Raw genomic sequence first — 14768 nt, 5'->3', positions numbered from 1 at the left:
GGGTGAGGCGGCATGACCGCTTTGTGTAGGGATTATGGTATTGTGGGACTGCACCTCCACCCGCTTACATTGGGGTGAGGCGGTACGACCGCTTTGTGTATAGTTTTGGTATTGTTGTGGCACCACCACCCGCATACATTGGGGTGAGGCGGCATAGCTGCTTTGTGTTGGTATTGGTATCGTTGATGCATTTCCACCCGCATACATTGGGGTGAGGCGGCATAGCCGCTTTGTGTAGGTTCTTGGTACTGTGGTTATACATCCACCCGCATATATTGGGGTGAGGCGGAAGGACCGCTTGATTATAGTTATGGTATTGTACGTACACCTCCACCTGCATACATCGGGTGAGGCGGCGAGGCCGCTTTGTGTGAAGATAGTTACAGAGGATCTCATCTTAAATCCAATAAATGTTATTGATAGCTCTTAATAAGCTTGCTCTGGTTTAAACGGTTATCTATATTATTCTATTGTTGCACTGGTTCATCATATTCATCTTGTATTTCTGAATTTTTAAATTGGTCTTTAGCTTTCATACTAGTACTATTCGACGGTACTAACGTCCCTTTTGTCGGGGGCGCTGCATCTTTAAATGGATATAGGTGGTTCAACAGCAGGAGATATTGATCAGTGATAGCAGTACACCTTCTTCCCAACTGACTTAGTGAGCCCCACTTCATCCCGGGGTCATGCATCTTTTGTTCTTTGTGTATTCTATTTGAGGTATAGCCGGGGCCTTATTGCCGGCATTATCATTGTACTCATCTTTATCTATAGAGGCTCTGTAGACATAGTGTGGGTTGTATAATGGTGCTGGGGAGGTCAAACTCATGTGTTGTGCTTGAATTACTATTTCCACTTCAGATTATGAAAAATGTGTTTGGAATTGAGACTTTAAAATAAAGCAACTGATGGTAAGGAATTGGTATTGCAACATGATCACTTTATTGGTTGATTAACGAAAACATATATATTCTCTTTATTCATGAATGAGTTTGGGTAGAAGAAAATCTAATAGGCTTGCTCGGCCGGGTTCACTCGATTGAGCGTCGGTCGCGCTCCTCGGCTTTGGGCCTTGACAATAATTGTGGGTCATAAGAACGTTTGATAAGCTATAAACATTTCCCTACTGATATATGAATATGTAGGTGTCTTTATCATAGGTGTGGGTCCCACTTTATGGATTATTTTTGTCCAAAAATCCCCTAAATAAGCCACCTAATTACCTAAACCAAGAGTCACTATTTTGCTTGATTATGAATGTCACTTGCAGCCACGCTGGGAGCTTTGTCCCCAACTACTAATTATCCACAATTTCCTAATTACATGGTTAATCTCCCATTAAACCAATAGTTAACCAATTACCCACATAATTAAGAATTATCTCAAATTACTTAAAATACTACCCACTTTTAACATACTTTATACACCTTACTATCATGGTCATGTGGTACCTTGTATGGCATTAGTCCATAAATACGGGGTATTATAGCTTGGACCGTATTTTATCTCAAAATGTCAAACTTCGATAAAACTCATTTTCTTCGATTCGTTTACCCTCTCACCTTCACGAATTTACTTATCACTTGTTTGAAATATCATAATACTTATAATCTCAAAATAAGCTCATTCCCGAATTTACGTCGATTAACTTACAACGAAACTTTAACGTACGAAAATGCGGGATGTAACATCTCATTTCCGAGCTCTCATCAATTTACTTATGGCGTACTTTCACGTACGAAAACATGGGGTGTAACATCATTCCCTGATAACAACACGATAGGGGTCCAAGAATTACTAAAGAAAATCAAGAAACGTGCGGAAGCTAAAAGAAAATAAAGAAACAAAAGAAACAATGAAAAATTAAAGATAGATTGAATTCAAGAAAGATTTTCTTGAATTCAAGAAGTCTATTCTTGAAGTTGAATCCTAACAACAACAATTAGCTAACAAAGAACTAATCGCCTTTGGTAGAGAATTAAAAACAAGAGATAGATTGTGAAACCCGACCCTTTAGAATAACAAGAACAACAATAAGCCTAAACTTATTACCTTTCTTGAATACCTAGAAGTGATCTAAGATTTCAAAAGAGTTTAATCTTACCACCTTAAGTTGAGTCTTGAAGGTTGAAGAATAAATCCAAGAGTAGCCACACACAAGAGTGCAAGAAAAATCTCACATTTTTTATTGACAATAGTCTAAGTCTAAAAGCAAAGAAGACACCCCTTTATATATGGAGGGGGTCACGAAATTCTACCTAAAAATTAAGGAAATAAAGTCCTAAACTACTTTGGACAACAAGTCCAACTATCATAAGAAAAGGTAAAACTCTAGGAAATAAAAACTAAGACAATCTTGGAAAGTAATTCCAATAATCTTAGGAAAATAAAAACAAAGCCTTAACTTCCTAGGAAAGCATCAAATATGTCCCTAACAAACTAGAAAACAAAATAAGGAACTTTGACTCCTTCTCCTATGTCTTGGCTGCCCCTCCTTGAGCTGACTTGGGCGCCAAGTTAGCTCCTTTGTAGGTTGATTTAGGTGCCTAATTTAGAACCTCCTTGGCTGGTGCTTTGATAACGACAAGGTCGGGAATCCAAACTAGAGTAAGAATTTGAAAAGTAAATGCGGAAGCAATAACAATAAGGAATTGAACAACTAGAACTAAAGGGCAGAAAATAAAGGATATGGGAAAATTCAAGGAAAGAATTCCAAGAACGCAAGTTCTATAGCCTTGACAAGATCAAAGCAACAACGTCTTGATTTATTGAAGAAATCAAACGCCTTTACTTAAAAGCAAATCAAAATAATAGATTCCAATCTTGACCGCTTTATGAGTAACTTGAGACAACAATTAATAACTAGTATTAATCGCCTTCTAAGAATACCACAAAGGAATCAAAGATATCACAATAGAGAGGTAATCTTACTACCTTGAACTATGAACTAGTAAAGGTTGAAAGATAAATCTCAAAGCACAAGTAACAAATGTTCAAAAGAACTCTCAAAGTATGATATACTTAATCAATAATGAGGTGTCTCAATGAATAAGAAGAACTCCTTAGTTATAGGAGTACTAAGGCACAAAAAGTCCTTAAAATTAGGTAGGGTGGTTGCTAAGGCATAAAAAGTCATTACAATTAGGTAGGGTGGTTGCTAAGGAGTAAGAAAAGTCATTACAATTAGGTGGGGGCGGCCAAATCCCTTTGGGGCAGATTTAGACCTTAAAACTACTAGTTTGGGCCATTGATTTGGACTCCAATTGGGCTCCCTTTGAAACACGCCCTTTTGGACCTCTTTTTAAGATCATTTTGAGCCCCTTTGGTGGACTTCAAGGGCTGATTTGGTGGCCCAATCTTCCTCCTCTTGGACTTCAATTTTGATCACCAAATAATTGTAAAACGTGGATAATTCATCTACTTTGGGCTTGAGCTCTTCCTCTACAATTAAAAGCTTCTTTATTTGCCATTGAAGTCCAGCAACCTTAGAGTGCAACTCTTTAGCTTGAGATCTTGTAAATGGCCTTGGAGCTTCCAAAACTCTATCCTTGTCCTTGATGCTATCATTCCCCTCTTCTTGAAAAGAATTCGTCCCCGAATTCGATCCTACATCAAACAAAGACAAATCAGCAACATTAAATGTAGCACTTACTTGGAACTTACCAGGTAGGTCCAGCTTGTAAGCATTGTCTCCAATCCTTTCAAGGACTTGAAATGGGCCATCTCCTCTACGGTGCAACTTTAACTTCCTTTTGGAGGGAAATCTCTCCTTTCTAAAGTGAACCCAAACTAAATCTCCAGGTTTAAAAATAACTTGTTTTCGACCCTTATTCTTTCTCAAGGCAGTTTGCTCATTTTTCTTCTCAATTGCTAGCCTTGTTTGTTCATGAATTTTTTCATCATCTCAGCCTTTGTCCTACCATCAAGATTAACAATATCATTAGTAGGTAATGGTAATAAATCAAGGGGAGTGAAGGGATTAAAACCATAAACAACTTCAAAATGAGACATACCTATAGAAGAATGGATTGTTCTATTGTAAGCAAATTCAATCATAGGTAAGTGAGCCTCCCAAGAAGTTAATTTACCTTTCAAAACAGCCCTCAACATGTTTTCTAAGGTTCTATTAACTACTTCAGTTTGTCCATTAGTTTGTGGGTGACAAGAAGTAGAAAACAACAATTTAGTGCCTAACTTACCCCAAAATACACGCCAAAAGTGGCTCAAAAACTTAGCATCCCTCTAATAATAGTTCTAGGTATACCATGCAATTTGACAATTTCTTTTACAAAAAGATCAGCAACATGTGAAGCATCATTAGTCTTTAAACAAGGAATAAAACAAGCCATTTTGGAGAACCTATCTACCACAACATATATACTATCCTTACCATACCTTGTTCTAGGCAAACCTAACACAAAATCCATAGAAATATCAATCCAAGGTGAGGTAGGAACAGGTAATGGCGTGTAAAGACCATGTGGTAACACTTTAGATTTAGCTTGTTTACATTCCAAACACTGTGCACACATTCTTTCAAATCTTTTCTCATTCCAGGCCAAAAGAAATTTTCAGCAAGTATGTCTAGCGTCTTTGGAACTCCAAAGTGACCCATAAGCCCTCCACAATGTGCTTCCCTTACAAATACTTCACGTAAAGAGCAATTAGGGATACACAACTTATTTTTCTTAAAGAGAAACCCATCTTGGAGGTTAAACCTCTCAAAAGGACCCAACTTACAATCTGCAAAAATCTTGCCAAAATCAACATCATTAGCATAAAGTCCCTTGATTTGATCAAAACCCATCAATTTAGAAGTCAGGGTAGAAACTAAGACATACCTTCTTGAAAGTGCATCCGCAACAACATTCTCTTTCCCTTGTTTGTAAGAAATTACATAAGGAAAAGTTTCAATGAATTCAACCCACTTAGCATGCCTTCTACTAAGCTTACCTTGACTCTTCAAGTATTTCAAGGATTCATGGTCAGTTTTAATGACAAACTCTCTTGGCCACAAGTGATGTTGCCACATGGCTAAAGCCCTTACCAAAGCATATAGCTCTTTGTCATAAGTGGAATAGTTCAATGTGGCTCCACTCAACTTCTCACTAAAGTAGGCAATATGTTTAGAATCTTGCATCAAAACATCACCTATTCCTTTGCCAGAAGCATCACATTCAATTTCAAAAGATTTAGAAAATTAGGCAATTGTAACAATGGAGCAGAACATAACTTTTCTTTCAACAAGTTAAAAGCATCATCTTGTTCTTTTCCCCATGTAAAAATCTTATCCTTTTTCATAACTTCAGTTAAAGGAGAAGCAATGGTGCTAAAGTCTCTCACAAACCTCCTATAAAAACCAGCAAGTCCATGAAAACTCCTAACTTCAGTTACACTCGTAGGTTTTGGTTATTCTTTTATTGCTTTAATTTTCTCTTCATCTACCTCAACTCATTTAGAACTAACCACAAAACCCAAGAAAATCACACGATCCACACAAAAAGTACACTTTTTAAGATTAGCAAATAAGAGTTGCTTTCTAAGAACTTCAAAAACTTGTTTTAGGTGTTCTACATGCTCTTCTAAAGTGTTAGAAAAGATCAAGATATCATCGAAGTACACCACAACAAATTTTTCATGAAAATCCTTAAAGATATAATTCATTAATCTCATGAAAGTGCTAGGTGCATTAGTCAAGCCAAAAGGCATAACTAACCACTCATAAAGCCCATATTTGTTCTTAAAAGCAGTTTTCCATTCATCTCTAGGATTCATTCGAATCTGATGGTAACCACTTTTTAGATCAATTTTAGAAAAGATTTTGGATCTATGTAATTGATCCAACATGTCATCAAGACAAGGAATAGGATGGCGATACTTTACCGTTATCTTGTTGATTGCTCTACAGTCCACGCACATCCTCCAAGTTTCATCCTTTTGGGGTACCAATAGGACGAGAAAAGAGCAAGGGCTCATGCTCTCTCTCACAAAGCCTTTCTCAAGCAGCTCCTCAACTTGCCTTTGAAGCTCTTTTGTCTCTTCTGGATTACTCCGATAAGTAGGCCTATTTGGGATTTGTGATCCAGGCACAAAATCAATTTGATGCTCAATGCCATGTAAAGGTGGCAATCCATTAGGAATATCTTTAGGAAAGACATCTTCAAAATCCTGCAAAAGAGAAGAAATACTACTTGGCAAAGAAGAAGTTAGTAACTCAGAATTAATCAAAGCTTCTTTGTAAGTAAGTAGTATTATGGGCAACCCCTCTTTTCTTGCATTTAAACACTCTTTGGCTTTTATATAAAAACTCTTTTTTTTATTTCCTTAGCCTGCACCAAGACTTTTATTTTTTTCATTCAAGCCCCTTTTTATCTCTTCTCTCATATTGTTGACCTCTCTCTCTTTCTCTCGGCCATCTCTCTTTTTTCTAACTCTTGGCCTTCTTTCTTTTCTTTTTCCACAAGCTCACTTTTTATCCCTCCCCTTGGTTTTTCCATTGTTTCCCTTAATCTCTTTTGATCTTCAAACACTTGAGAAGGAGATAAAGGTGCAAGAGTAAATTTTCTGTCATTTAGCTCAAGAGAATATCTATTCTTCCTTCCATCATAAAAAACATTCCTATCATATTGCCAAGGACGAACCGGTAAGATATGACAAGCTTGCATAGGGACTGTGTCACAAAGAAGATCATCCTCATATCTACCAACATTGAATGAAATCATGCATTGTTTGTTTACCTTTAGTTCACCACTATCATTTAACCATTGGAGTCTATAGGGAGTAGGGTGTTTCATGCATGCAAGTCCCAATTTTTCCACAAAGTATGAACTCACCACATTAGCACAACTACCACTATCAATGATCATAGAACAAGTTTTCCCCTTTATCCCACACCTAGTATGGAATATATTCTCCCTTTGTTCTTCACTATTGCTTCCCAAATTGATAGTCATAATCCTCCTAACTACCCCAATCATGCCATCATTAGGTAGTTCTATATCATCATCATTACTCACATCTCCCTCTTCTTCTCCCTCACTTTTTTCACTCTCATATCCTCCATCTTCTCTAAGAATGATGTTTCTTCTACTTGGACATTCATGCATCATATGTCCCCTTCCTTTACATTTATAACACTGAATAGAACTAGAAGGTGTAAAAGGTTTAGGGTTAAAGGTTTTACCTCCCTCTTTGTTCTCAAATTTACCTTTATCCTTGTCTTCTTGAGGTCTAGAAGAACTCTTCATCTCTTGATTTGACCATGGCTTCTTGGAGATGGTGTTTGACTGACCTTTCCATGAGCTAGTTTGCTTTCTTTTATTTTGATTTTCTACATTTACAGACAAATCAACTAACTCATCTATTGTTACATATTGTTGTAATTCTACTACATCAGCTATTTCCTTAATTAAACCATTTAAAAACCTAGCCATTGTAGCCTCTTCTTCCTCCATACAATTAGCTTGGATCATATCCATATCCATAGCCTTAAAGTACTCATCCACAGACATGGACCCTTGCTTCAATGTTTGAAGGCGTTGTTGTAGCTCTCTTTGAAAGTGTGATGGTATGAATCTCTTTCTCATCACCCTCTTCATCTCAGCCCAAGTAGCAATTGGTGCTTGTCCTTCTTGTAATCTGTCCCTAGTAAGCTTTTTCCACCAAATAGCAGCATAGTCAGAAAACTCAATAATTGCAAGTTTAACCTTCTTACCCTTAGAGTAGTTGTGACAGTCAAAGATGGCTTCAACTTTTCTCTAGGTCCCTTGTTCCCTTGAAAGATGGCATCTTCATCTTTATACTGCTTATATTATCATCTTCTACTCTACCTCTTTGTCCCCTCATATCTCTTCCCACCCGATCAAAATCAATATCATTAAAATCATCTATAGGGTTTTCTTGATTTACAATGGGAGCAAAGGGTACATTTCTCCTAGCTTGGGGCCTAACATTATTTTCCCTTCTAAGTTAAGTTATTGTATCATTTTGCTCAGCAATTGTGTCCCTCATCTCTTGGAGTTGCAAATTCCACCTTTCGAATTGTTGATGCATAGCTTGCAAGGTAAAATCATTTCTTGCTTTGATTTCGGCTTCTTAAAGAACCCTTCGTTCATCATCACTACCTGTATGTGAGATCTTAAATAATTAAACTGTATCAGACAAATTGAATTTTTTTCTCAATTGTTCTGACACACACTTTGCCTTTTTTTTCTCTCTCTCGAAATAACCTTTGAACAAAATACTTTGTAGATTTATAATTAAACCCAACTCGTATAAAGTTCTTAGTAGTAAAATATAGATTTTTGGGGAACAAATGAAAGAAGAACCAAATCCTAGAACTATTAGGCGCGGTTGAAACAAGACACGAACAAAAAGGAAATGATTATATATTTAGATTAGAAAGTGTAAGAAAAATTAAATTTTTGTCTTATCTTTGAAATCTCGGATCCCCTCTTCTTGTTTCCTTTGATAGTTTTTGGAAACAAATTAGATACAAAAGAAAGTTCCTGGAGAGCAAGCAATTATTTTTTTTTAAAATTGATTTTTGTTTTTTTTGTTTTTTTTGTTTTTCTTTTTAACTTGTTTTTTTTTTGCTCTTAGTATTCAAGAAATTCCCAGAATTATCAAGAACAAAACCTTGATAGAACCGCTTTGATACCACTTGATAACGACAAGGTCGGGAATCCAAACTAGAGTAAGAATTTGAAAAGTAAATGCGGAAGCAATAACAATAAGGAATTGAACAACTAGCACTAAAGGGTAGAAAATAAAGGATATGGAAAAATTCAAGGAAAGAATTCCAAGAACTTCCAAGAACGCAAGTTCTATAGCCTTGACAAGATCAAAGCAACAACGTCTTGATTTATTGAAGAAATCAAACGCCTTTACTTAAAAGCAAATCAAAATAATAGATTCGGATCTTGACCGCTTTACGAGTAACTTGAGACAATAATTAATAACTAGTATTAATCGCCTTCTAAGAATACCATAAAGGAATCAAAGATATCACAATAGAGAAGTAATCTTACTACCTTGAACTATGAACTAGTAAAGGTTGAAAGGTAAATCTCAAAGCACAAGTAACAAAGGTTCAAAAGAACTCTCAAAGTATGATATACTTAATCAATAATGAAGTGTCTCAATGAATGAGAAGAACTCCTTATTTATAGGAGTACTAAGGCACAAAAAGTCCTTAAAATTATGTAGGGTGGTTGCTAAGGCATAAAAAGTCATTACAATTAGGTAGGGTGGTTGCTAAGGAGTAAGAAAAGTCATTAAAATTAGGTGGGGGGCGGCCAAATCTCTTTAGGGCAGATTTGGACCTTAAAACTACTAGTTTGGGCCATTGATTTGGACTCCAATTGGGCTCCTTTTGAAACACCCCCTTTTGGACCTCTTTTTAAGCTCATTTTGAGCCCCTTTGGTGGACTTCAAGGGCTGATTTGGTGGCCCAATCTTCTTCCTCTTGGACTTCAATTTGGATCACCAAATAATTGTAAAACTTGGATAATTCATCTACTTTGGGCTTGATCTCTTCCTCTACAATTAAAAGCTTCTTTATTTGCCATTAAAGTCCAGCAACCTTAGAGTGAAACTCTTTAGCTTGAGATCTTGTAAATGGCCTTGGAGCTTCCAAAACTCTATCCTTGTCTTTGATGCTATCATGCTTGGACCCCAATCTACCTCCTATTGGACTTGGACTTGGACCATGAAATGAGTGTAGTACTTAGCTAAGTCCTCTCCATAATTCTTGAGCTCTTCTTCCACCATTAGCGCCTTCTTGATCTCCCATTGAAGCCCAACAACCTTGTCTTGCTTCTCCTTAGCTTGAGACCTTGTGAATGGCTTTTTTGGTGCTTCTAAAGCTTTATCCTTGTCCGTGGAGCTATCATTCCCCTCCTCTTGAAAAGAATTCATCCTCAAATTTGAACCTACATCAAATAAGGATAAGTCAGCAACATTGAAAGTAGCACTTACTTGAAACTCACCTGGAAGGTCCAATTTGTAAGCATTATCTCCAATCCTTTCAAGTACTTTAAATGGCCCATCTCCTCTAGGGTGCAATTTTGTCTTCCTTTTTGAAGGAAATCTCTCCTTCCTCATATGAACCCAAACCAAATCACCAGGCTCAAAGATAACTGGTTTTCGACCTTTATTTCATTGTAAAGCTGTTTGCTCATTCTTCCTCTCAATTGCAAGTCTCGTATGCTCATGAATAATCTTCATCAAATCAGCTTTCTTTTTTCCATCAAGACTAACCATCTCATTAGTAGGCAAAGGCAATAAATCAAGGGGTGTAAGGGGGTTAAAGCCATAAATAACTTCAAAAGGAGAATAACCAGTAGATGAATGAACAGTTCGATTGTAAGCAAATTCTGCCATAGGCAAGTGATCCTCCCAAGAAGTTAATTTTCCTTTTAGAACAACCCTTAACATATTTCCTAAGGTTCTATTTACTACCTCAGTTTGCCCATCAGTTTGTGGATGACAAGAAGTAGAAAACAATAATTTTGTTCCCAATTTTCCCCAAAGCACACGCTAAAAGTGGCTTAGAAACTTAGCATCCCTATCACTAACAATAGTTCGAGGTATACCATGCAATTTAACAACTTCTCTAACAAATAAATCAGCAACATGAGAAGCATCATTAGTCTTTAAACAAGGAATAAAGCGAGCCATTTTTGAGAACCTATCTACCACAACAAAGATGCTATCCTTACCATACCTTGTTCTAGGCAATCCTAACACAAAGTCCATAGAAATATCAATCCAAGGTGAAATAGGCACAGGTAATGGCATGTATAAACCATGTGGCAACACTTTAGATTTAGCTTGTTTGCATTCAAGACATTGAGCACAAAATCTTTCTACATCTTTTCTCATATTAGGCTAAAAGAAATTTTCAGCAAGGATGTCAAGTGTTTTAGGCACACCAAAGTGTCCCATAATCCCCCCACAATGTGCTTCCCTCACAAAAACTTCTCGCAAAGAACAATTAGGGACACAAAACTTATTCTCTTTAAAAAGAAACCCATCTTTCAGATTATACTTCTCAAAAGGCCCATTTAAACATGCCGAAAATGCTACATCAAAATCAGAATCATCAACATATAAATCCTTAATATGATCAAATCCCATCAATTTAGAAATAAGAGTAGAAACAAGAGCGTACCTTCTTGAAAGCGCACCAGCAAGTATATTGTCTTTACCTTGCTTGTAGCTAATCACATAAGGAAATGTATCAATGAATTCAACCCATTTGTCATGTCTTCTACTCAATTTACCTTGGCTTTTCAAGTATCTTAAAGACTCATGGTCAGTTTTTATCACAAACTCCTTTGGCCATAAATAATGCTGCCATGTAGCAAGAGCCCTTACCAAGGCATATAATTCTTTATCATAAGTAGAATAATTCAATACAGCCCCATTCAACTTCTCACTAAAATAAGCGATTGGTTTAGAATCTTGCATTAAAATAGCCCCAATACCTCTCTACCAGATGCATCACATTCAATTTCAAAGGACTTATTAAAATCAGGCAATTGTAACAAAGGAGCAGAACATAATTTATCCTTCAAAATATTAAATGCATGCTCTTGTTCTTTTCCCCAATTAAAGACCTTATCCTTCTTAATGACTTCAGTTAAAGGTGCAACAATTGAACTAAAATCTCTAACAAATCTCCTATAAAAGCTAGCAAGTCCATGAAAACTTCTAACTTCAGTAATGCTCTTAGGTGTAAGCCAATATTTAATCGCCTTGATTTTATCTTCATCTACCTCTACACCTCTAGAACTCACGACAAAACCCAAGAAAACTACGTTATCTACACAAAAAGTGCACTTGGATAAATTTGCATATAATTGTTGCTCCCTAAGCACATTACAAACTTGTTTCAAATGTTCGACATGCTCTTCTAAAGATTTAGAAAAGATCAGAATATCATCAAAATAAACGACTACAAATTTTCCATGAAAATCCTTAAAGATATGGTTCACTAACCTCATGAATGTACTAGGTGCATTAGTTAACCATTCATATAATCCATATTTAGTTTTAAAGGCAGTTTTCCACTCATCTCCAGGATTCATTCTAATTTGGTGATATCCACTCTTCAAATCAATTTTAGCGAATATTTGAGAACCATGCAATTGGTCAAGCATATCATCTAAACGGGGAATAGGATGGCGATACTTTACCATTATTTTATTAATGGCGCGGCAGTCCACGCACATCCTCCAAGTGCCATCCTTCTTTGGCACCAAAAGCACGGGCACAGAACAAGGACTCATGCTTTCTCTTACAAATCCCTTATCAAGCAGCTCCTCTACTTGTCTTTGCAATTCTTTTGTTTCTTCGGGATTGCTCCTATAAGCAGGCCTATTTGGAATTACTGATCCCGACATAAAATCAATTTGATGCTCTATTCCTCTAAAAGGTGGTAAACCTTTAGGAAGGTCCTCAGGAAAATATCTTCAAAATCCTGCAAAAGATTAGAAATAACACTAGGCAAAGAGGATGTTAGCGAACCATTATTAAGAAGAACTTCCTTATAAGCGAGCAAGATAATAGGCAACCCTTCTTGTTTTTTGCAATTAAACACTCTTTCGCTTTTGCAAGGCTCATTTTTTTTTTCAATCTTAGCCTCTTTCCTCTCACCAATGCTTTCTTTTTTACACTCTTCCCCACCTTTTCCTTTCTCTCTTTGCTGCCCTCTCTCTCCTCACACCTCACTTCATATTTTCCCTCTTTGTCTTTCCTTTCAGTCTCTCGTTTTGATCCCTCCTCATGTTTCCCCATTGATTCTTTCATCTTTTTTTATCTTCGTGCACTTGGGAAGGAGTTAAAGGTGCAAGAATGTACTTCTTGCCATTATGCTCAAGAGAGTATCTATTTTTCCTCCCATCGTGAAAAGCACTCATATCATACTGCCACGGGTGCCCCAACAAGATATGACAAGCTTGCATGGGTACTATATCACATAGAACTTCGTCAGCGTACCTTTCAATCTTGAAAGAGACCATGCATTGCTTATTCACCTTGACCTCTCCACTATCATTGAACCATTGTAACCTATAAGGTCTAGGGTGCTTCATCCATTCCAACCCTAACTTTTTCACCAAATATGCACTCACAACATTAGCACAACTCCCATTATCAATTATCATAGAATAAATTTTATCTTTAATCTCACACCGAGTATGGAATATGTTTTTCCTTTGTTCTTCATTAGAGTGACCCAAATTAATGTGCATAAGCCTCCTAACCACAAAATTCACCCCACTATCAATGTACTCCATCTCTTCTCCTTCTTCACTCTCTACAAAGTTTTCTTCTTGTTCTTCACTTGGTTCACCTTTTTCACTCTCATATCCCCCATCCTCTTTGATTAGAATGTTTCTTCTACTTGGGCATTCATAAGCCTTATGCCCTCTCCCTTGGCACTTGAGATATTGAATAGAAGAAATAGGAGTAGAAGTTTTAGGCGTAAAAGGCTTACCCCCATCCTTGGATTCCAATTTGCTCCTGCCCTTGTCTTCATGGAATTTAAGAGTAGGTGTCTCCTCAGATTTCGGCCATTGCTTCTTTGGAATAGTAGTTGGCCGGCTTTTCCATGAGCTAGAATGTTGTCTCCTTTTGTTTTGTCCTTCTACCTTTGCAGCTAATTCAACTAACTCATCTAAAGTTACATATTATTGTAATTCAACTACATCAGCTATTTCCCTATTTAAACCATTCAAAAACCTAGCCATTGTAGCCTCCTCTTCCTCCATACAATTAGCTTGGATCATAGCCATATCCATAGCCTTAAAGTACTCATCTACAGACATGGACCCTTTCCTCAAAGTTTGAAGACATTGTTGTAGATCTCTTTGAAAGTGTGATGGCACAAATCTCTTCCTCATTACCCTCTTCATCTCAGCCCACGTAGCAACGAGTGCTTGTCCTTCTTGCAATCTGTCCCTAGAAAGCTTTTTCCACCAGATTGCTGCATAGTCAGAAAACTCAACAGCAGCAAGTTTAACTTTCTTACCCTTAGAATAGTTGTGGCAGTCAAAGATGGCTTCAACTTTTCTCTCCCAATCAAGGTACAAGTCCGGATCCCTTGTTCCCTTGAAAGTTGGCATCTTCATCTTTATACTACTTATATTATCATCTTCTAGTCTTCCTCTTTGTCCCCTCCTATCTCTTCCTAACCTATCAAAATCAATATCATCATTAATATCATCGATAGGGTTTTCTTGATTTACAATGGGAGTAGGGGGTGCATTTCTCCTAGCTTGGGGTTTAGCGTTATTTCCCCTCCTAAGTTCAGCTATTGTAATATTTTGCTCAGTAATGGTGTCCCTCATCTGTTGGAATTGTAAATTCCACCTTTCAAATTGTTGGTGCATAGCTTGCAAGGTGAAATCATTCCTTCCTTTGATTTCGGCTTCTTGAAGAACCCTTTGTACATCACTACCTGTATGAGACATCCTGAACAAAGCAATATATATCTCTCAATTTGGCTTTTTCCCTCTGATGTTCTCACCTCTCTTGCCTTTTTCTACTCAATGCAACTCTTGGTCGTTAATCCTTACTAGTCACAACCCTTAGTGATAAAAATATGGAGTTAGAAAAAGAAAGAAAAGTGAATGACCAAACCTAGGAAGAATAGGAATTGGTTAGTAGAAATGAAAAAGGAAAGAATTTTAGGAAACCCCAAAACCCAAGAGAATAAGGGAAAGAGTTTCCTTAATCTTCAAGAACAAGGATCCCCTCTT

General features: G+C 37.0%; 2 pseudogenes; both read right to left on the bottom strand.

Moving 5' to 3' along the window:
- Positions 1-3310: 3310 nt before the first annotated feature.
- LOC142161750 (uncharacterized) lies at positions 3311-7848 on the bottom strand (annotated as a pseudogene).
- Positions 7849-9690: 1842 nt separating this feature from the next.
- On the bottom strand, positions 9691-14215 carry LOC107810788 (uncharacterized; annotated as a pseudogene).
- Between the last annotated feature and the right edge of the window lie 553 nt (positions 14216-14768).

This window comes from Nicotiana tabacum, chromosome 15 (genome assembly GCF_000715075.1).
Source record: "Nicotiana tabacum cultivar K326 chromosome 15, ASM71507v2, whole genome shotgun sequence".
NCBI lineage: Eukaryota > Viridiplantae > Streptophyta > Magnoliopsida > Solanales > Solanaceae > Nicotiana > Nicotiana tabacum.
This window is presented reverse-complemented; position numbering and strand designations above follow the sequence as displayed.